The sequence below is a fragment of the Phyllopteryx taeniolatus genome, chromosome 9, assembly GCF_024500385.1.
Source record: "Phyllopteryx taeniolatus isolate TA_2022b chromosome 9, UOR_Ptae_1.2, whole genome shotgun sequence".
NCBI lineage: Eukaryota > Metazoa > Chordata > Actinopteri > Syngnathiformes > Syngnathidae > Phyllopteryx > Phyllopteryx taeniolatus.
Genome location: NC_084510.1, coordinates 2,109,131 through 2,132,479, shown reverse-complemented (window position 1 = coordinate 2,132,479; position 23,349 = coordinate 2,109,131). Strand labels below are relative to the sequence as shown.

Sequence of the window (23,349 nt, the reverse complement as noted above, 5' to 3'; positions counted from 1 at the left end):
TGAGGAGAAGCGGCTCAGAAAATGGATGGATGGATGAATCTCATCTTTACCAGAGAATCCTGAAGGAGAAAGTGCGGCCATCAGTTCATGACTTCAAGCTGAAGCGCACTTGTGTTCTTCAGCAGGTCAATGATCCTAAACACCAGCAAGCCAACTTCTGAATGGCTTAGAACCCAAAAAAAATATGTTTTGAAGTGGCCTAGTCAAAGTCCGGACTTGAATGTGGCATGACCTTAGAAAGGTCGTTCATACTCGAAAACACTCCAGTGTTGCGGAATTAAAACTGTTCTGCAAGGAAGAGTGGGCCAAAATATCTCCACAGAGATGTGAAAGACTCATTGCCATTTATATAAAACGCTTGATATCAATTGTTTCTGCTGAAGGTGGCCTGACTACTTATTACAGATACTGTAGGTTTAAGGTGGAATTACTCTTTCACAAAGGGCCAGGTAGCTTTAAATACATTTTTCCCTTAACAATTTAAATACATTTTTAAAAACGCCATTTTATGTTTACTTAACTTCATCTGATATGTACATTCGTTTGATGAACTTAGACAAAAGTGAGGAAACGGGGAAAAAAAAGAATTTGAGAAGGAACATTTTTTCATGGCACTGTGTAAACATCACGATTCATCAAGATGGAGGTCAGTCATCTATTTAGCATAATTGTGGCGATTGATTTGACACTTTTATTAAAGAAACATCTTGCTAAAATCAAGCTCTCTGTCGCAGACCATCTCTGTTTGGAAGCTGCCAGATTTTCAAGTATGTAAACAATGAAGTCACTATACATTTACGTCAAGACAGACCATGAGCAGACAGAACGCAGCCTGAGAACATTCTGACCGACCTTTTCTAATCGGTTTGGGGAAAGGAATATTCTACCCCTGTGAAACCGAATGAAATTCCATTCGGCATCAGCCTGTTAATAAACAAACAAACACACCAACCAACCAAACAAACAAACATAAATAAATAAATAAAACATTGAAATTATTTGTTTAATTATATATTAATTTTATTTGGCACTCTTTCGTCCTCCATTCTTGGTATCCAGATGGCATTCGGTTTGATCATCCTCAAAGTCGGTTTGCTGGCTTTGAACATTTGCCGCCCTCTCACAGGAGCAGTGTGGAAATTCATTGGAGGCCTTGGTTCGTTTTTAACATTTCACAGATAGCATTGAAAGGGTGTCTCTTTAGTTTCTGAGATTCATGTGACCTTGGAGAGCATTTGCTGCCTTAATGAACATAATTGCTATTCATCCGTAGTGGGGCGTAGCTAGATTGATCTGGAGTAGATTCCCTTGTTTTTTGTGCTTAGATCAGTGCATTTCAACAAGGGCCTTCCGAGGATACTGGAAGGACTGATGGACTTTGAAGTGAGGCTTTATTTTACAGAGAACCCAGCTTTCAATTTTTTACTTTAAAATGTAATTAATACATTTCAGCAGATAGTAGTGGGAGGAATGCTAAATTAGTGAACTGCTTATGGAGGAGGCTTCTACTAGTGTTCTTTTCTAATAATATTCAAGACTATTGCTGGTATATTATAATTTATGTCAAGTACAATTGTAGTTAAATAAATAAAATAAAAAGAAGTCTTTTGGAGAAGTGCAGCAAAACGGAAAAGGTTGGTGACACAGGGCTGAGCAAATAAGTTGTAATGCTCCCGGTACATAAACCTGGACACACACAATAATGCAGAGCGAGCATATGTCTACTGGAGTACAAAACGCAGCAAAAATGCAGTCCCCACATCATTAAGATCATCTTAAAGACTACACAAGGAAATCTACACAATTTAAAGTGAGAACCTGTTCACGTGCTTCGGTGCTGCCATTTACACACACCCAGGCTAATACAGTGGGTACGGAAAGTATTCAGACACCCTTAAATTTTTCACTCTTTGTTATATTGCAGCCATTTGCTAAAATCATTTAAGTTCATTTTTCCTCAGTAATGTACACACAGTACCCCATACTGACAGAAAAAAAACGAATTATTGAAACTTTTGCAGATTTATTAAAAAAGAAAAACTGAAATATCACACAGCCATAAGTATTCAGACCCTTTGCTGTGATACTCATATTTAACTCGGGTGCTGTCCATTTCTTCTGATCATCCTTGAGATGGTTCTACACCTTCATTGGAGTCCAGCTGTGTTTGATTAAACTGATTGGACTTGATGACGAAAGCCTCCACACCTGTCTATATAAGACCTTAGAGCTCACAGTGCATGTCAGAGCAAATGAGAATCATGAGGTCAAAGGAACTGCCTGAAGAGCTCAGAGACAGAACTGTGGCAAGGCACAGATCTGCCCAAGGTTACAAAAAATGTCTGTTGTACTTCAGAATCAGAATCATCTTTATTTGCCAAGTATGTCCAAAACACACAAGGAATTTGTCTCTGGTGGTTGGAGCCGCTCTATTACAACAGACAGTCAATTTACAGAACACTTTGGAGACATAAAGACATTGACAAAAAACAATTGTGCAAAAAGATGCAGAGTCCTCTAGCACTTAGAGCAGTTCGAATGACTAATATTGCAATAGTCCGGTGCAATGACCATTGTGCAAAGGGCGCTGAGACTTCAAGGAGTGTATGCGGTTTAAAGTGACGAGTAGTGCGATAATCTGGGACAATGTTGGTTGTGCAAAAGTTACAGATACTCCTCAATCAGTGTGCAAATGGAGCAGATGCTACTCTGGCATGAGTGGCCAGTATATGCAAATAGTGCAGCATGGCAAGACAACTACAGTGAGTGCACGAGTAATACATAATTGGCCCCACAGAAATGTGACAATGAACTCAAGTCAAAAAATTGCCAGCTTGTTGAAATGGAATTATAGGTTAGGTGTTTAAGAACTTGATCGCAAGAGGGAAGAAGCTGTTGGAATGTCTCCTAGTTCAAGTTTGCATTGATCGGTAGCGCCTACCTGAGGGAAGGAGCTGGTGACCGCGGTGCAGAGGGTCAGAGAGGATTTTGCACGCCCTTGTCTTAGTTCTGGCAGCGTGCAAGTCCTCAATGGTGGGTAGGGGGGTACCGACAATCCTTTCAGCAGTTTTGATTGTCCGTTGCATTGGAGTTTGTCCTTTTTTGTAGCAGCACCAAACCAGACTGTGATGGAAGAACACAGGACTGATTCGATGACCGCTGTGTAGAACTGTCTCAGCAGCTCCGGTGGCAGGCCGTGCTTTCTCAGAAGCCGAGGAAGTACATCCTCTGCTGGGCCTTTTTGAGGACGGAGTTGATGTTGGTCGCCCACTTCAGGTCCTGAGAGATTGTAATTCCCAGGAACTTGAAGGTCTCGACGGTTGACACAAGGCAACGTGAGGGGCAGCTGTGGCGAAGGATGCCTCCGGAAGTCCACGATCATCTCTACAGTCTTGAGCGTGTTCAGCTCCAGGTTGTGTCGGCCGCACCACAGCTCCAGCCGCTCCACTTCCTGTCGATATGCAGACTCGTCACCATCCTTGATGAGGCCGATGACAGTGGTGTCATCTGCAAACTTCAGGAGTTTGACAGTCGGGTTCGCTGAGGTGCAGTCATTCGTGTAGAGAGAGAAGAGCAGCGGAGAGAGGACACAACCTTGGGGCGCCCCAGTGCTGATGCTGCGTGTGGATGAGGTGGCCTCCCCCAGCCTGACCTGCTGTGTCCAGCTCGTCAGAAAGCTGTAAATCCACTGGCAGATGGCAGGTGAGACGCTGAGCTAGAGAAGCTTGGATGAAAGGAGTTCAGGGATGATGGTGTTGAACGCTGAGCTGAAGTCCACGAACAGGATCCTCGCGTAGGTCCCTGCACTGTCGAGGTGTTCTAGGATGAAGTGCAGTCCCATGTTGACTGCATCATCCGCAGACCTGTTCGCTTGGTAGGCAAACTGCAGTGGGTCCAGCAGGGGACCTGTGACACTCTTGAGGTGGTCCAGCATGAGACGTTCAAAGGACTTCATGACCACAGATGTCAAAGCGACAGGCCTGTAGTCATTCAGACCCGAGATTGCAGGTTTCTTGGGGACTGGAATGATGGTGGAGCGTTTGAAACAGGATGGAACTTCGCACATTTCCAGAGATCTATTGAAGATCTGAGTGAAGACTGGAGCGAGCTGGTCCGCGCAGACTTTGAGGCAGGATGGGGACACAAGGTCCGGGCCTGCCGCTTTGTTAATCTTCTGTTGTTTGAAGATGCGTCTCACATCCTGTTCATGGATGGTTAACGCAGAAGTCAGAAGTGTGATTGTGGACGCGGGTGCGGCCGGGTGGGTGTGTGGTGTGAAACTGTCCTTTTCAAATCTGCAGTAGACGGTATTCAAGTCATTGGCTGGTGTGCTATTGTTCTCAGCTTGGGGGGATCGTCGCTTGTAATTAGTTAGCGATTGGAATGCATGCCAGACTGATTTAGAGTCGTTTGCGCTAAACTGTTTTTCCAACTTTGCTGCATGGTTCCTCTTTGCAATGTTAATTTCTTTAGTCAGCTGGTTTCTAGCTCCATTATACAGGGCCCTTTCCCCGCTCTGATATGTGTCCTCCTTAGCTTGGCGAAGCTGCTTAAGTTTAGCAGTGAACCACGGCTTGTTGTTGTTGAATGTGCGAAATGATTTTGTTGGTACACAAACCTCTTCACAGAAACTGAGATAGGATGTGACAGTGTCCGTATATTCATCCAGGCTGCCAGCTGAATTTTCAAAGACACTCCAATCTGTGCAGTCTAAACAGCTTTGACGTTCCATCTTGGCTTCATTGGTCCGCTTTTTGACTGTTTTCACTGTAGGCTTCGCACATTTAAGTTCTTGACTGTACATCGGTATTAAGTGAATTAAGCAGTGATCAGACGAGCCCAGGGCTGCATGAGGTATAGCACAGTATGCATTTTTTACCGTAGTGTAGCAGTGGTCTAAAGTATTATTTTCCCTGGTAGGACAGTCGATGTGCTGCTTGTATTTAGGGAGTTCGTGGTTGAGTTTAGCTTTGTTAAAGGTTCCTCAGAGCACAGTGGCCGCCATTATCCTTAAATGGAAGACGTTTTGGGACGACGACCAGAACCATTCCTATAGCTGGCCAAACTGAGCAATCGGAGGAGAAGAGCCTTGGTGAGAGAGGTAAAGAAGAACCCAAAGATCACTGTGGCTGAGCTCCAGAGATGCAGTCATGAGATGGGAAAAAGTTCTAGAAAGTCAACCATCACTGCAGCCCTTCACCAGTTGGGGCTTTATTGCAGAGTGGCCCAACGGAAGCCTCTCCTCAGTGCAAGACACATGAAAGCCTGCATGGAGTTTCCTAAAAAAACACCTGAAGGACTCCAAGATAGTGACAAATAAGAGTCTCTGGTCTGATGAGACCAAGATAGAATTTTTGGGCCTTAATTCTAAGCAGTATGTGTGGAGAAAACCAGGCACTGCTCATCACCTGTCTAATACAGTCCCAACAGTGAAGCATGGTGGTGGAAGCATCATGCTGTGGGGATGTTTTTCAGCTGCAGCGACAGGGCGACTGGTTGCAATGGAAGGAAAGATGAATGCGGCCAAGTACATGGATATCCAGGATGAAAACCTTCTCCAGAGTGCTCAGGACCTCAGACTGGGCCAAAGGTTCACCTTCCAACAAGACAATGACCCTAAGCACACAGCTAAAATAACGAAGGAGTGGCTTCAGAACAACTCTGTGACTGTTCTTGAATGGCCCAGCCAGAGTCCTGACTTAAACCCAATTGAGCATCTCTGGAGAGACCTAAAAATGGTTGTCCACTAACGTTAACCATCCAACCTGACAGAACTGGAGAGGATCTGCAAGGAGTGATGGCAGAGGATCCTCAAATTCAGATGTGAAAAACTTGTTGCATCATTCCAAAAAGACTCATGGCTGTATTAGCTCAAAAGTGGGCTTCTACTAAATACTGAGCAAAAGGGTCTGAATACTTATGGCTGTGTGATATTTCAGTTTTTCTTTTTTAATAAATCTGCAAAAATTTCAACAATTCAGTTTTTTTCCATCAATATGGGGTGCTGTGTGTACATTGAGGAAAAAAATTAACTTGAATGATTTTAGCAAATGGCTGCAATATAACAAAGAGTGAAACATTTTAGGGGCTCTGAATACTTTCCCACTATATATATTGGAAATCAAACTACTCTTGGCAAATTACTCAGCAGCTGAAATACAAACTTGTAAATAAATGCATGTTTAAAAAGTGGCGTACATTTAAAAAATATGAACTGGGACATGATGCCTGACCAAAGCTGTGCTGGGTGGAAATGTATTAAAATTGTAGAAACAACCAAACTATTCAACATCTACTATTTTGTTCAAATTTGAATAAAATAAAATATATTGCCAAAAGTATTCGCTCACCTACCTTGACTCGGGTATGAATTTAAGTGACATCGCATTCTTAATTAACAGTGTTGTCCCCCCTCTGCAGTTATAACACCTTAAACTCTACTGGGAAGGTTTTCCACAAGGTTACGGGAATTTATGACAATTTTTACAAAAGCACATTTGTGAGATTACACGCTGATGTTGGACAAGAAGGTCTGGCTCTCAGTCTCCGGTCTAATTCATCCAAAAGTGTACTATAGGTTTGAGGTCAGGACTGTGCAGGCCAGTCAAGTTCATTCACATCAAACTCTCTCCTCCATGTCTTTACGGACCTTGCTTTGTGTACTGATGCACAGTCATGTTGGAAAAGGAAGGGGGCATCTCCAAACTGTTCCCACAAAGTTGGAAAGGTGAAATGAACGCTGAATGCTTCAGCATACCAAGAGATTTTGGACAGTCAAACAGTTTAGGGATTAGCCCTTCCTGTTCCAACATGTATCTGTACCGCTGCACAAAGCAAGGTCCGTCAAGACATAGATGGGTGAATTAAGTACGGATGAACTTAACTGGCCTGCACAGATTCCTGCCCTCAACCCGATAGAACACCTCTGGGTTGATTTGTTTTGTTATTGTTTGTTTGGTTGACAGTGAGCCTGGCCTTCTCATCCAGCATCAGTGTGTGACCTCACAAATACGCTCCTGGAAGAATGGGTAAAAAAGTCCCATAAGCCCACTCCTAAACTTTGTTGAAAGCCTTCCCACAAGAGTGGAAGCTGTTTCAGCAAACAAACAAACAGCATGCTTCATGCACTGGTCTTTGTCCAAAATATTGGCCCCTAAGTTCCAGTGAAAGGAACTCTGGCTGCTTCAGCAAACAAAGAGATTTTGGACAATTCCATGCTCCCAACTTTGTTAGAACATTTTGGGGGTGGCAGTTTCCTGTTCCATTCTGTGCACTAGGGCCACAACTAACGATTATCTTAATAATCAATTCATCTGTTGATTATTTTTTCTATTAAGTGATTCATCAGATAATTTTTTTTGTTTTAATTTCCATCCCTTGATTGAAAATCAGGATATTATTTCAAATTGACAGCGCATAAAATGCACAAATTGATTATGATTCAGTTACTGGTTTGGTCGGTAACCTCTCAGAAAATAGGCACAAAATTATTATCAGTGGTTTCCAAAGTAAAAGCAGATGTTTGCAAATGCCTTATTTTGATTAAACACAAAAATGATTCTTCTTCCTTTGTGGATCTGAGAATATTTACTGTTGAGAGGCTGAAATTCTGAGGATTTTGGACAATTTTAATTGAAACAATGTCTCCAACCGATTACCAAAATAGTTGTCGATTAATTTGATAACCTATTAGTTGTCAGTTAATCGATTAATTGCTGGACCGCTACTGTGTACCAATGCACAAACCATGGTCCGTAATGGTCCGTAAAAACATGGATGTTTGAAAGAGTTTGGTCTGAATGAACTTGACTGGCCTGTGCAACCTTGACCCTATAGAAGACCTTTGGAAGAATTAGATCAGAGACTGAGAGCCAGGCCTTCTCGTCCAACATCAGTGTGACCTCAGAAATTCACTGCTGAAAACATAGTCAAACATTCCCATAAACAATCTCCAAAACTTGTGGAAAGCCTTCTCAGAAGAATTGGTGCTGTTATAGCTGCAAAGGGTGTCAATGTTATACTAAACCCTATGGATTAAGAAGGGAGTGTCACCTAATTTGTGAGTAAGGCATGTGTCTTGTATCCTCGTTTTGTTTTGAAGTCTATTCATCCGATACTAGCAAAGAAATAAAAAAAATGTCTGCATGTAATCAGTCTCTGGATACTTTGTGTGTGGTTAAAATCCTTTTTGTCAATGCTGATCAGTGTGTCATTTCTGTCTCTAATGCTTTTCGTCCACTCTAATCAAATTTATTGCGCTAACGCTTGTTTCCCGGAGATGGTGTGCTGACAACATGCATTGTGATAATGATTCACATACACATGAGGAGGTAGGGCTTCCCTGATCAGATTTGCTTGGAAGCGTTCCTGATGATAATGGGCCTAATCCAGGATATGAGTACATGTTTACAGATAGCTGTTATCCTGTGGGTCATCTGTAATCATGAGGATATTTCATTTTCCCCTTCAATACTAAACTTTGCTGAGTCAAATTTAATCCGGTTTAATGTGGACTATAATGCAAGAATACAATATGTCAAATATCAGCAGCATCTGCTTTCCTCTTCTCATTTGATTGTCAACTGATCAACAGATCCATAGTGATTAATGAGCCCTGAATAATTTAGTTTTTTCCATGCCTGGTTAGGTTTTATGTGTTCAATTGAGATAGAAGCAGCTGCTATTTAAATATTCTGATTTTCAATTTTGTCTGTAACAGGTTAACAGTTTTTCACCTTCTTTTAATCATGGATTTAAAGTAAAATGACAGTTTCCTGAGATTATTTAGCAACACTGTAATTGACTAAATAATAGTGAAACATAAACTATATTTATCAAAGCGAATATAAAAAAAATAAAAATAAAATTAAAAAAGGGTGATTGAAGACTCTAAATTGCCCTTAGGTGTGAATGTGTGCGCAAATGGTTGTTTGTTTATATGTGCCCTGCGATTGGCTGGCGACCAGTTCAGGGTGAACCCCGCCTCTCGCCCGAAGATAGCTGGGATAGGCTCCAGCAGCCCGCGACCCTTGTGAGGATAAAGTGGTACAGAAAATGGATGGATAGATGGAAATATAAAAGGGATGAGTATTTGTAGTGCCACCATTAAATGCAAACTTCATACGTAACTACAATATATACAATACAGGCTGTAGATTACCGTCATGGTAATACATTTTATTTGCATTTTAATGACACCATGGACTTTTCGGATCATTGTCCTGCTGCAGAACCCAAGTGCACTTCAGCTTTGGTGACGAACTGATGCCTGAACATTCTCCTTTAGGATTTTCTGGTAAAGAACAGAATTCAGGGTTCCATCAATAACAACAAGTCGTCCAGGTTCTGAAGTAACAGTGCAGCACTAGACCATCACACTACCACCAGCAGGCTTGGGGAGTAACGGAATACATGTAACAGGATTATGTAATCAGAATACAAAAAAGGTAACTGTATTCCTCTACAGTTACAGAAAAAAAATGTCATCAGATTACAGGTACATTTTTAAAAAATTTTGATTATTTTGCAGGTTTACAATTTTAATACGGGAAGAGGCCAGTTATTGATTTGGAGCCCCAACCTTTTACAGCGTTAGCAACACATCATTGTATCATAAGGTTTATGTGTGTGTGTGTGTGTGTGTGTGTGTGTGTGTGCGTCAATAAGGGGAAGGTTTAAGCTTCCGCTAATTGCAAAGGCTGCCTTTTTAGTTTTAATTAGTCCTCTTTGTTTCCATTTCACTCGGTATACCACACACACTGAGTCATGTGGATAGGTTTTAAAATGAAGCTGGGCAGCACGGTGAACAAAGGTTTAACACGTCTGTCAGAGTTCTGAGGTTTTGGATTTGAATCCAGAGTGCTCCGTGTTCCTCTTGCTCCTGTATTCCAAAAACATCCATATTAAACATTTACAGAACAATATATTTTATTGATATTGATTTTCTTATTTTTTTAAAAATTCTATTTGGTGATCCATCGATCCATTTTTCTGTACCACTTCTCCTCACTAAGGTCGCGGGCGTGCTGGAGGATATCCCAGCTATCTTCTGGCGAAAGGCGGGACACACCCTGAACTGGTCGCCCAAAAGTAATTAAAGGTAATCACGTTACATTACTTCAATATTGTAGTACTTGGATTACATTATTGATTCCTTTTTTTTATTTTTTTTTAGCGGTAACTAGATACTGGATCACAATAAAATTTCAAAGTAACCCTCCCAAACCTGACCACCAGCATGTTAGACTGTATGGTATTCTTTTTCTGAAATGCTGTTACATTTACGCCAGACGTAACGAGACACACACCTTCCAAAAAGTTAAACTTTCGTCTCTGTCAGTCCATAGAATATTCTCCCCAAAGTATTTGGAATCATTCATACAGTATGTTTAAATATTTTTTTTTATCATTATTTTTTTTTTCGGGTGGGGTGAAAATGTTTTGTTCAACAATTCCAATGAAGTTGGGACGTTGTGTTAAATAAAAACAGAATACAATGATTTGCAAATGATATTCAACCTATATTTAATTGAATACACTGCAAAGACAAGATATTTAATGTTCAAACTGATAAACTTTATGGTTTTTAACAAATAATCATTAACTTAGAATTTTATGGCTGCAACACGTTCCAAAAATGCTGGGACAGGGTCATGTTTACCACTGTGTTACATCACCTTTTGTTTTCACAACATTCAATAAATGTTTGGGAACTGAGGACACTAATTGTTGAAGCTTTGTAGGTGGAATTCTTTCCCATTCTTGTTTGTCAGTCCGGGGTCTCCGTTGTCGTATTTTACGCTTCATAATGCGCCACTCATTTTCAATGGGAGACAGGTCTGGACTGCAGCCAGGCCAGTCTAGTACCCACACTCTTTTCCTACGAAGCCACGCTGTTGTAACACGTGTAGAATGTGGTTTGGCATCGTTTTGCCGAAATAAGCAGGGGCGTCCATGAAAAAGACATTGCTTGGATGGCAGCATATGTTTCTCCAAAACCTGTATGTACCTTTCAGCATTAATGGTGCCTTCACAGATGTGTAAGTTACCCATGCCATTGGCACTAACACAGCCCCATACCATCACAGATGCTGGCTTTTGAACTTTGCGTCCATAACAGTCCGGATGGTTCTTTTGCTCTTTGGCCCGGAGGACACGACGTCCACAATTTAAAAAAACAATTTGAAATGTGGACTCCCCCTATCTTTGCTTGTGAATGACTGAGCAATTCAGGGAAGCTCCTTTTATACCCAATCATGGCACCCACCTGTTCACCTGTGGGATGTTCCAAACACTCTCACTATTTTTTGCCACCAGTCCCAGCTTTTTTGGAACGTGATGCAGCCATAAAATTCTAAGTTAATGATTATTTGCTAAAAACAATCATGTTTATCAGTTTGAACATTAAATATATTGTCTTTGTAGTGTATTCAATTAAATATAGGTTTAACATGATTTGCAAATCATTGTATTCTGTTTTCATTTATGTTTAACACAACGTCCCAACTTCATTGGAATTGGGGTTGTATTTGGTCAGCAGTGGTTTTCACCTTGGAACTCTGCCATGCATGCCATTTTTGCCCAGTCTCATTATTGTTGAGTCATGAACACTGACCTTAACTGAGGTAAGGGAGGCCTGCAGTTCTTTAAATCTTGGGCTGTGTTCCTTTGTGACCTCCTGGATGAATCATCACTGTGCACTTGAGGTAATTTTTGTAGGCTGGCCATTCCTGAGAAGGTTTACCACTATTGCATCTTTTCTCCATTTGTGGATAATGGATTTCAGTGTGTTTTGCATAAGTCCTAGTTGAAGATTCATTTGGGAGTTCATATAATTTGTTAAAAACATAGTTGGAGGATTAATAAATTAAGATTATAAAATAAGAATTCATGAGAGATGTGTAAAATTTAAGTTAAAGGGAGAACCATCTCATTAAATTGCATTTGGTTGAGAAGACATTAAGTTAGACAGAAATGGACTATATTTTCCATGATGCTTTAGGAAGCATGGGAAGAAGGGAAAACATTACATAGATTACAGGTTTTTTAAAATAATTTTTTTTTTTGCTTTTGTTGCGGGAAGAAGTTATGCTGTACCTTTCGTTTTAGCCACACGCTTCAATTGTGTGTTCCCCTTTGTTCACTACAGAGAGTTAAAGTTGAAAACTCGTTTTGTTATTTTTCTTCCGTTGCAAGAGGAAAGCTGCAACAGTCCTAATGCTTTAGAAATAGCTTGGTAACCCTTTCCAGACTGACAGAGTTAAACTGTCATTGTATAGCATCATATCACACAGTTAATGTTGCCCCCTCGGCATCCACTGCAGCCTGGTCATCCTGAATAGGCGATCGCGACATATGTGTTTCCATCTCAGGGTTTCTTCTTTTTTTCCCTAAATTGGCTTTAGGGGAGTTCTTCCCAGCCGGGATGGAGGGCTTAGGCCAGAGGATGTCATCAATCTCATTGTTCTCTGGGTTGCAAAGCTCTTTCAGACTCTTGACTTTGTAGTGTTATATACAACCCCAATTCCAATGAAGTTAGGACATTGTGTTCAACATTAAAAAAAAACAGAATACAATGATTTGCAAATCATGTTCAACCTATATTTAATTGAATACACGACAAAGACAAGATATTTAATGTTGAAACTGATAAACTTTATTGTTTTTAGCAAATAATCATTAACTTGGAATTTTATGGCTGCAACACGTTCCAAAAAAGCTGTGACACGGTCATGTTTTCCACTGTGTTACATCACCTTTTCTTTTAACAACATTCAATAAACGTTTGGGAACTGAGGACACTAATTGTTGAAGCTTTGTAGGTGAAATTCTTTCCCATTCTTGCTTGATGTACAGCTTTAGCTGTTCAACAGACCGGGGTCTCCGTTGTCGTATTTTACGCTTCATAATGCGCCACACATTTTCAATGGGAGACAGGTCTGGACTGCAGGCAGGCCAGTCTAGTACCCGCACTCTTTTACTACAAAGCCACGCTGTTGTAACACTTCCAAAATGTGGTTTGGCATTGTCTTGCTGAAATTAGCAGGGGTGTCCTTGAAAAAGACGTTGCTTGGATGGCAGCAGATGTTTCTCCAAAACCTGTATGTACCTTTCAGCATTAATGGTGTCTTCACAGATGTGTAAGTTAACCATGCCTTTTGCACTAACACAGCCCCAGACCTTCACAGATGCTTGCTTTTGAACTTTGCGTCCATAACAGTCCGGATGGTTCTTTTCCTCTTTGGCCCAAAATTTCCAAAAACAATTTGAAATGTGTACTCGTCGGACCACAGAAGACTTTCCCACTTTGCATGTGATTTCTCCAGGTTCTCTGAACCTTTTGATGATGATATGGACCGTAGATGATGAAATCCCTAAATTCCTTGCAATTGTGTGTTGAGGGACACTGTCCTTAAACTTTTTGACCATTCTTCTCACGCACTTGTTCACAAAGAGGTGAACCTCGCCCTATCTTTGCTTGTGAATGACTGAGCAATTCAGGCAATCTCCTTTTCTACCCAATCATGGCACCCACCTGTTCCCAATTAACATGTTCGCCTGTAGGATGTTCCAAACAGGTGTTTGATGAACATTCCTCAACTTTCTCAGTCTTTTTTGCATCCTGTCCCAGCTTTTTTGGAACGTGCTGCAGCCATAAAATTCCAAGTTAATGATTATTTGCTAAAAACAATAAAGTTTATCAGTTTGAACATTAAATATCTTGTCTTTGTCGTGTATTCAATTAAATATAGGTTCAACATGATTTGCAAATCGGCGGCACGGTGGCCGACTGGTTAGAGCGTCAGCCTCACAGTTCTGAGGACCCGGGTTCAATCCCTGGCCCCACCTGTGTGGAGTTTGGATGTTATCCCCGTGCCCGCGTGGGTTTTCTCCGGGCACTCCGGTTTCCTCCCACATCCCAAAAAACATGCATGAATTGGAGACTCTAAATTGCCCGTAGGCATGACTGTGAGTGTGAATGGTTGTTTGTTCCTATGTGCCCTGCGATTGGCTGGCAACCAGTTCAGGGTGTACCCCGCCTCCTGCCCGATGACAGCTGGGCTAGGCTCCAGCACGCCCGCGACCCTCGTGAGGAGAAGCGGCTCAGAAAATGGATGGATGGATGATTTGCAAATCATTGTATTCTGTTTTTATTTATTATTAACACAACATTCCAACTTCATTGGAATTGGGGTTGTAGATAAACTTGACTTTGGGGACCAAAGAACCAAACGAAAAAAGAATCAAACCAAACCACTGTAATGACTTGTCGCTGTAGCACCTGAGTGAATGGTTGAAGTACTAACAGCATGCACCGTATCTATCTTCATTAAAACTATTTATATATACATATGAATTAGGTTCAAGTTCTTTATATATAATTCTGGCGCTTGACTTGACTCTTACTTTCTTTGATGGATAAGGGAACAAACAATTTCACATGGTAAAGCACGCCAAACTATACCCCCAAATTGACCACCACTGGCTAAAACAGGAAATAATTCATTCAGAATGTCATGTTTGGTATGAAGAGCACTTGCCATGTTTTGTTTGATGTCAGTGAAAATGTCAGAGGAAAGCATATGCACTGACTCATCTAGTTAGTTACTCGGCTATAGAAGCTGAGAACATACCTTCGGCCAGTGATTCCCTTGCCATGAGAAATAATCGCGATTGCTGCTGGAAATTATCCAATTTAACTTAATTAATCAAAAAATCTTATTAAATACAAATAAATCTATGTTCATCTATCAATGCTTGCAATATATAGTAACAGGGAGAACAATTAATTGCACTTCCATTCGATACCATAAGATACAACAAACCTGTGTATCCACCTGTTGCTATGCGTACAACAAATAAAAAAGTTTCCTGTGAGTACATCAGCTTTGTGTTGAATTAGAAAGTTCCAGATTTTACACTGAGTAATCGATGTGTGGGTCAATCGAGACGGGATTGACATTTTTGTTTGGTGGTGTGCCGTGAGATTTTTCTTATGTAAAGGGAAACAATTCAGAACTGGTGGTCAGTTACTTGCTGTGTCTTTGCCTTTGTGTGTCAGTGTTCAGCAATATCAGTCATATAACAAAAAAACTGAAGCCTTCTATCAGCAATGTTTTCTTTAAACTTTCAGTTGCATTATGTTTATATTGCGTGTTGTGTCATGGCCTATCACAAAAGGTAGGTTTTAAAAATATGTCCGTGTGAAGTGGCTGAGATCAAACAAAAGGCCAAAATTGTCCTTGTAGTCAGTGGAGTGGTAGAATATGGAAAAAGCAAATTCTACATTAATTAATTCATGTTAATAAAGTGCGCTGTTTGCTTAATGTGTACTTGTTGATCATAGGTCTGAAAAATTAAAACTTGACATTGTGACTCGTGTGATCCGATCACGGCATGGTCTATAGTAAAGGAGCATAAAAGGAGCAACAGATGTAAACAAAAGAGACCCATCCATCCATCCCTCCATTTTCTGAGCCGCTTCTCCTCTCTAGGGTCGCGGGCGTGCTGGAGCCTATCCCAGCTGTCATCGGGCAGGAGGTGGGGTACACCCTGAACTGGTTGCCAGCCAATTGCAGGGCACATAGTAACAAACAACCATTCGCACTCACAGTCATGCCTACGGGCAATTTAGAGCATCCAATTAATGCATGTTTTTTGGGTTGTGGGAGGAAACCGGAGTGCCCGGAGAAAACCCATGCAGGCACGGGGAGAACATGCAAACTCCACACAGGCGGGGCCGGGGATTGAACCCGGGTCCTCAGAACTGTGAGGCTGACGCTCTAACAAAAGAGACCACTATTCAGAATTGGTAAAAGTTATTTAAATTGTATGTTTTTCTGCACCCAGCTGTTAAGGCAAGACAAGTTTATTTGTGTAGCACAATTCAACAGCAAGGTAACTCAAAGTTCTTTACAGAGACAGTAAAACAGAAGAACAAAAGAACACAGCTTTAAGACGCAAATTACAAATGATCAAAAACCAAGTTTGGTCTCCAAATTTGACATCGGGACTTTGGGAAGGCCATGCAAAGCCGGTTTTGCAAAGTGCTTGGGATCACTGTCCCCAATTGTGACCGAGGTTTAGCTGTTAATTTAAGGTAGTTAAAGTTTTCGTGTATTTGGAGGTCATCCTCCTCATTGCTCCATCCACTTTGAATAGGACACCCGTAATACCATTTGCAGAGAAACAGTCCTACAGTGTGATGCCACCACGACCATGCATACTAGTTTTTTTAGTGGTCTTAGGTTTGAAAGCCTCATCTTGACTTCTCCAAACGTACTTACTGTTAGTGTGGTCCAATAGCTCACTGTTTGTCTCGTCTGACCATAATTTCACAAGGTAGTGGCTGACAAAACCCATTTGGGGATCAAGGGTAGAAACCCCACTCCTTGAGCTGTCACCTTATCATGGTGGAGGGGTTTGTGTGTCCCAATGATCCTAGGAGCTAAGTTGTCTGGGGCTTTATGCCCCTGGCAGGGTCACCCATGGCAAACAGGTCCTGGGTGAGGGACCAGACAAAGGACAACTCCAAAACCCCCTATGATGACAAACAATTCATTAAGACGTTTTCCCTTGCCCGGACGCGGGTCACCGGGGGCCCCCTCTGGAGCCAGGCCTGGAGGTTGGGCTCGAAGGCGAGCACCTGGTGGCCGGGCCTGCACCCATGAGGCCCGGCCGGGCACAGCTCGAAATGGTAACGTGGGTCCCCTTTCCCATGGGCTCACCACCCGTGGGAGAGGCCATAGTGTGTGTGAACTGGGCTGTGGCCGAAGGCAGGGACCTTGGCGATCCAATCCCCGGCTACAGAAGCTGGCTCTAGGTTTGTGGAATGTCACCTCTCTGGCAGGGAAGGAGCTCGATCTGGTTAGTGAGGTCGAGAAGTTAGATATAATCAGGCTCGCCTCCACAGTTTCAACTCCCACCTCCGGCAGAACTTCACCCACGTCTCGGGGGAGGCGGGGGACATTGAGTCCGAGTTGACCATGTTCTGCGCCTCTATTGCCGAGGTGGCCGACCGGAGCTGCGGCCGTAAGGTAGTTGGTGCCTGTCGTGGCAGCAATCCCCGAACCCGTAGGTGGACACCAACGGTGAAGGATGCCGTCAAGCTGAAGGAGGAGTCCTATCGGGGCTTTTTTGGCCTGTGGGACTCCTGGGTAGCTGATGGGTACTGGCTGGCCAAGCGGAAAGCAGCTTTGGTGGTCGCTGAAGCAAAAACTCAGGCATGGGAGGAGTTTGGTGAGGCCATGTAGAAAGACTTTCGGACGGCTTTGAGGAAATTCTGGTCCACCATCTGGCATCTCAGGAGGGGAAAGCAGTCCACCTCCAACACTGTGTATAGTGGGGATGGGGCGCTGCTGACCTCGACGTTGTGAGTCGGTGGGGAGAATACTTCGAAGACCTCCACAACTCCACCAACACGCCTTCCCATGAGGAAGCAGAGTCTGGGTTCTCTGAGGCGGGCTCTCCTATCTCTGGGGTTGAGGTCACCGAGGTGGTTAAAAAGCTCTTCGGTGACAAGGCCCCAGGGGTGGAGGAGATTCGTGTTCCGGGCACGTCCCACGGGGAGGAGACCCCGGGGACGACCCATGACACGGTGGAGAAACTGCGTCTCTCTGCTGGCCTGGGAACGCCTCGGGATCCCCTGGGAAGAGCTGGAGGAAGTGGCTGGGGAGAGTGAAGTCTGGGCGTACCTGCTAAAGCTATTACCCCCGCGACCCGACCTTGGATAAGCAGAAGAAAAAGTGATGAATGGATGGATAGATGGGTAGAAACCTTCGGAAGGGATCAAAAGTGGATGGCGCCCCCTTCCAGGATGACGAGGCTGCAATAGATGGTGAGTGAACACCATTGACCACATGATATGATGTTATACAGTGATAGTTTAAAAAGCATGAGAGTCCATTAGATGAAATGAAGCGCCGCAGGTTTGTAGATGCCTCTTAAAAGACGTTCTTCTTAGGACCTTTCTTGGTTGGTCAATGTTGAATTGCCACAGCGACGCTCCGGGAATGTATTCCTCCTCAGGTCTTGTCCCAGTCGATCAATGCAGAATCCTTACAGCAACAGCCTTATTTCGCTCATAGCCACCTAATCCCCTCTCTGAACAGGAGAGAGAGAGTGGTGCGGCGTTGGGGTGGTAGAAGAGAGGACAGACAGGCCAAACTCCATATGTCAACGGTTGAGGTGAGGCAAGAGACAAGTTGCATACTAGGTGTGGTTTAACCAAGGGTTGAGTTTGGGTCTTTTAAGTCAGGGTCTAATCATGGCTGTCTCAAAAGCTGCCAGTGCCAGAGGAGAGGGATATATTAAAAAGGTTCAGACTATAGGGTCGAGCAAGCATGTTGTCTGTTTTGCTGCATTAATGAGCTGTATGAGAAGTTTTAGGGATACACCCTCAAGGTTTGAGAGTGTAACCAAACTCTCTACCTTAGTGCCTGTATTACTCCCACTAAAAAGCAGATAAACTGTTCATTTAATTTGTTTCACCAGGTTTGAGGAAAAGTGCTTTTTATCCATTTCCTCAACTTTTTTTTTTTTTTAAGTAATAATTAAATCACTAGGAAATAGGATGCTCTTGGGTTTGCATCACTACTGTATCAAATAAGTTTAGAGTTATTTTTATTAGGAAAAACTATCCTGGAAAAATAATAACTTTTGGCTAATGCGAGCATTTGGTTGTATTTCAACAAACTATCGCCCCATGCCTGATGGAAGGCCTCAAGTTTAGTTGCACACCATTTTCCTCAAGCTCCCTACATGGTCGCCTAAGTGCTCAGGTCTCATCTGTAAACCTGAGTCTAGGTCTCTTAGTATGCGTTTTTATTCTTAATGGTGCTACCGTGTTGAAGGCGTTACAGAGAGTTACTTAAAATTGTTTGTGATATTATCAATCAAATCAACATGAGAAAAATAAGTAATAGCTGTGGATAATATTTGAGACAGAGCAAGTCAAAGGATTAATATTTGCTGCTGCCATAGCATTAGTTGAGAGGAACAGGGCCAAGACCTCAAATTTCATGAAGTAATGGTCAGAAATAGCATAGATATGAGATCTGGGAGAACCATTATGTCACGAGCGGCAATGCCGTAAGGGCAGATCCCAAAAAATAGACTCCAGGTCAGAGGTCCGAACAATTTTAATTAAATGGCAGAGCATGTGATGACGAGACATACGAAACTAAAGGAACTCACAGCCAGAGAGAATCAAAAACAGATAACGCAAGGAGACACGACAAACGGTCCGTGTGGTATAATCGTATTGAGCCTAAATTTGGACAGCGGTCAGAACGGCGGCAAACACGGGGCAAAATGAGTGAATATTCCGACGCCCACACACTGTCACGGTTCTCCCTAAAAAGGCTGATGATTACAATGCATGACAGGTGTGTCACCGATGTCCACGCCCACCTTCGCTCACCCAGACACTGTAACACAAAGAAAAACAACTTGAAACACAGGGCCATGACACATTACATTGGAGATCGCAGTGCTCTGGTTTAGTACGGTATCTAAAATATTGCTGTTATTGTGGGTTGATTCATGTATTAGCTGCATGAAGCCAAAAGTATCAATTAGTCTGAAACACAATGCTAAGTTTCAGAGTGGGACTCCATATAGATATTAAAGTCACCCATGATTAATATATGATCAGGTCAGCAACAAATTCAGGAAATTCATCGAAAAAAACAGAGGAGGGGGCAGTGGTGCTATCCATCACGTAACAAGAACCTCAAATTATTTGATTGTTAAACCCAAGATTGAGGTAAAGATTAGATTCAGCGATAATGGCAATAACACCACCCTTCTTGAATGGGCATGCACCTTGTGACCTTGCAAAGTTTGGGGGAGATGCTTCATTTAATGGAAAACAAGTCTCACAAAGACCCATCATCAAGATTATCGTCTCTAATAAACTCATTCACTTGCAAAGCCTTAGAAGCGAGTGATCTAATGTTCCGAAACCAATTCTCATTTGAGTGAGCTGGTCAGTACTATTTGCCTCAGATGTACATTGCCTGATCGCCTGTGTCCCAACCTCCTATAAAGTGAACTTTCATGGTAAGATCAAACATTTATCTGTAATTCTAGAAAGAGTGATTACGCCTTCCCTGTTAGGGTGAAGGCAGTCCATCCTCAGGAGGTCAGGTCGGCCCCAGAAGGAGAGCCAGTTGTCCCCAAATTGCAGTTCATGTTCGCTACAAAATGTTGCCAGCCACTGGTTGAGTGAGAACAATCTGCTGCATCTCATCATTGCCTTTCAATGCAATGGACTAGAGACAATTACTCGATGCATACTCAGTTTTCTCGCGAGATTACATGACCAAGCTATGTTGTTCTTTGTAATTTTTGAATGCCCATCCATGTATGGTACGCGGAGATCCAATATAATTTATTTCAAGTAAACACAAATTAGATTATCGCCGTACACAACAAAGTGGTTCATTTTAAGATTTGAGCACTGAAAAAGCTCATGCAGTATTGTCAGCTTGTGCAAGTGTCATGATGTCTTTTTGGATCAGATCCTTATTTTCCAGTGCTTCTTTCACACCTTTCATGACAAAGTCCTTTATGTTAGCTCTGATTAGGACATGAACATGTAACAAGGATATGCGAAGAATATCTTTCCACAATGAAAGAGAGGCGTGGAATCATAAATGAATAATTTAATATCATTACAGTTCAGGGATGTTCTGCCAGGGGAGGTGGAGCCTAACCTGTATGTAAAAAGTAAATAAAATAAAAAAATAAATAAAAATATGTTTAGGCCAACATAACATTATTTACCATTTTAGGTCACTGGTCTGTGCTTTATATTGATTTTTTTTTTCTTTTTAATCCAATAATGTCCCCCATTTCAAGGATAAAATTGCTTAATTTGTGCATTTCCTCTTCAAATACATTGGCGAGTGCAGCAGCAAGCAGCCAGCCTCACTTCAGATTGTGCAATCACTCACAGAAAAAGCAGAAATAGCACAATGCAACAGCACAATCTATTGTTAAACTCTCTGTACTTCAACAGAGGAGGCTATTGACAAGTGCCTGTTCTCTTCATGTCTCAAATATAATTTTTTTCAGACACTTGTAATATGCATTCTGATTTTCCATAGTCAGGCTAATGTATTTAATATTATAATATTTAATATTTAACTTTGCTGATTACATAAAATCATGCATAAAGCTCAAGGGGAGACAGACAGGATTCTTCCTTCAGAATGTGGTTGTCAGTCTCTTTTATTGTGGCTGTGACATCCACACTGAAGGGCACACAGTTTCACAATGGTGCTGCTCTTGTTCTACACAGACACCTACCTTGCTAGTCTAGTTGCTTTGACCTTTCAAGACTAAATGCTGATCTCATTGGATTGTATATCTTACAAACAGTGGGGCATGAATGCAAAATTGAATGCTTCTCATCTTTTTTGCTGAAAAGGATTTTAATCTAGATCAGGGGTGTCAAACTAATTTTTGTCATGGGCCACATCGTAGTTATGACTTCCCTTGGGGGGCCGCTACAACTGTGAACCCATACAAATGAAAGATTACTTCATATACTGTAATTACATACAGCCTGCAGGGGGTCGGTGGAAATTCAGCTACTATGGGTCGAAGACGAAGAAGAGGTGGAAAGCGGGTTCTTCGGCAGAAAGAGGAAAGCACAGAGCCTATAACTGAATATGGGGACTTTGAATGTTGGGACTATGACAGTAAAATCTCGGGAGTTGGTTGACATGATGATTAGGAGAAAGGCTGATATATTGTGTGTCCAGGAGACCAGGTGGAAAGGCCATAAGGCTAGAAGTTTAGGAGCAGGTTTTAAATTATTTTAGCATGGTGTAGATGGGAAGAGAAATGGAGTAGGGATTATTTTAAAAGAAGAGTTAGTTAAGAATGACTTGGAGGTGAAAAGAGTATCAGATCAAGTGACGAGGCTGAAACTTGAAATTCAGGGTTTTATGGATAATGTGATAAGTGGCTATGCCCCACAGGTAGGATGTGACCTAGAGGTGGAAGAGAAATTCTGGAAGTAGCTTGACAAAGTAGTACTGAGCGTCACAGACAGAGAGAGAGTGGTGACTGGTGAAATTGTTATGGACATGTTGGTGAAGGGAACAGGGGTGATGAAGAAGTGATGGGTAAGTACGGCATCCAGGAAAGGAACTTAGAGGGACAGATGGTGGTAGACTTTGCAAAAAGGATGGAAATGGCTGTTGTGAACACTTTTTTTCCAGAAGAGGCAGGAACATAGGGTGACCTACAAGAGCGGAGATAGAAGCACGCAGGTGGATTACATCTTGTGCAGACAATGTAATCTGAAGGAGGTTACTGACTGTAAGGTAGTGGTAGAGGAGATTGTGGCTAGACAGCATAGGATGGTGGTGTGTAAGAGGACTGGTGGTGGGGAGGGGGGGAGATTAGGAAGACAAAGGCAGAGCAGACAACAATGTGGTGGAAGCTGAGACAGGACGAGTGTTGTGCAGCTTTTCATGAAGAGGTGAGACAGGCTCTCGGTTGGCCAGACAGAGGGATAGAGATGGGAAGGATGTGCAGCAGGTTAGGGTGATTAAGGATAGAGATGGAAATATGTTGACTGGTGCCAGTATTGTGCTAGATAGATGGAAAGAATACTTTGAGGAGTTGATGAATGAGGAAAATGAGAGAGAAGGGAGAGTAGAAGACGCAACTGTGGTCGAACAGTAAGTGGCAATGATTAGTAAGGGGGAAGTTGGAAAGGCAGTGGGTCCTGATGACATTCCTATGGAGGTATGGAAGCATCTAGGAGAGGTGGCTGTGGAGTTTTTGACCAGCTTGTTCAATAGATTTCTAGCGGGTGAGAAGATTCCTGAGGAATGGAGGAAAGGTGTGCTGGTGCCCATTTTTAAGAACAAGGGTGATGTGGAGCGCTGTGGGAACTATAGAGGAATAAAGTTGATGAGCCACACAATGAAGTTATGGGAAAGAGTAGTGGAGCCTAGACTCAGGACAGAAGTGAGTATTTACGAGCAACAGTATGGTTTCATGCCAAGAAAGAGTACCACAGATGCATTATTTGCCTTGAGGCTGTTGATGGAAAAGTACAGAGAAGGTCAAAAGGAGCTACATTGTGTCTTTGTAGATCTAGAGAAAGCCTATAACAGAGTACCCAGAGAGGAACTGTGGTACTGCATGCAGTAGTCTGGAGTGGCAGAGAAGTATGTTAGAATAATACAGGACATGTACGAGGGCAGCAGAACAGTGGGGAGGTGTGCTGTAGGTGTGACAGACAAATTTAAGGTGGAGGTGGGACTGCATCAGGGGTCAGCCCTGACCCCCTTCCTGTTTGCAGTGGTGATGGATAGGCTGACAGAT

At 42.4% G+C, this 23,349-nt stretch overlaps 1 protein-coding gene across 2 annotated transcripts in view; it reads left to right on the top strand.

Moving 5' to 3' along the window:
• Positions 1-23,349, top strand: part of fhit (fragile histidine triad diadenosine triphosphatase) — a 346,540-nt gene that overhangs the window by 96,707 nt on the left and 226,484 nt on the right. Inside the window, exon 4 of one of the 2 annotated variants that reach the window (XM_061784848.1) lies at positions 10,014-10,099. The exons of the other annotated variant lie outside the window; for it this stretch is intronic. The gene's annotated coding sequence lies outside the window, so the exon portion shown is untranslated. The remainder of the gene's footprint in view (positions 1-10,013; positions 10,100-23,349) is intronic. 2 annotated transcript variants of the gene reach the window in all.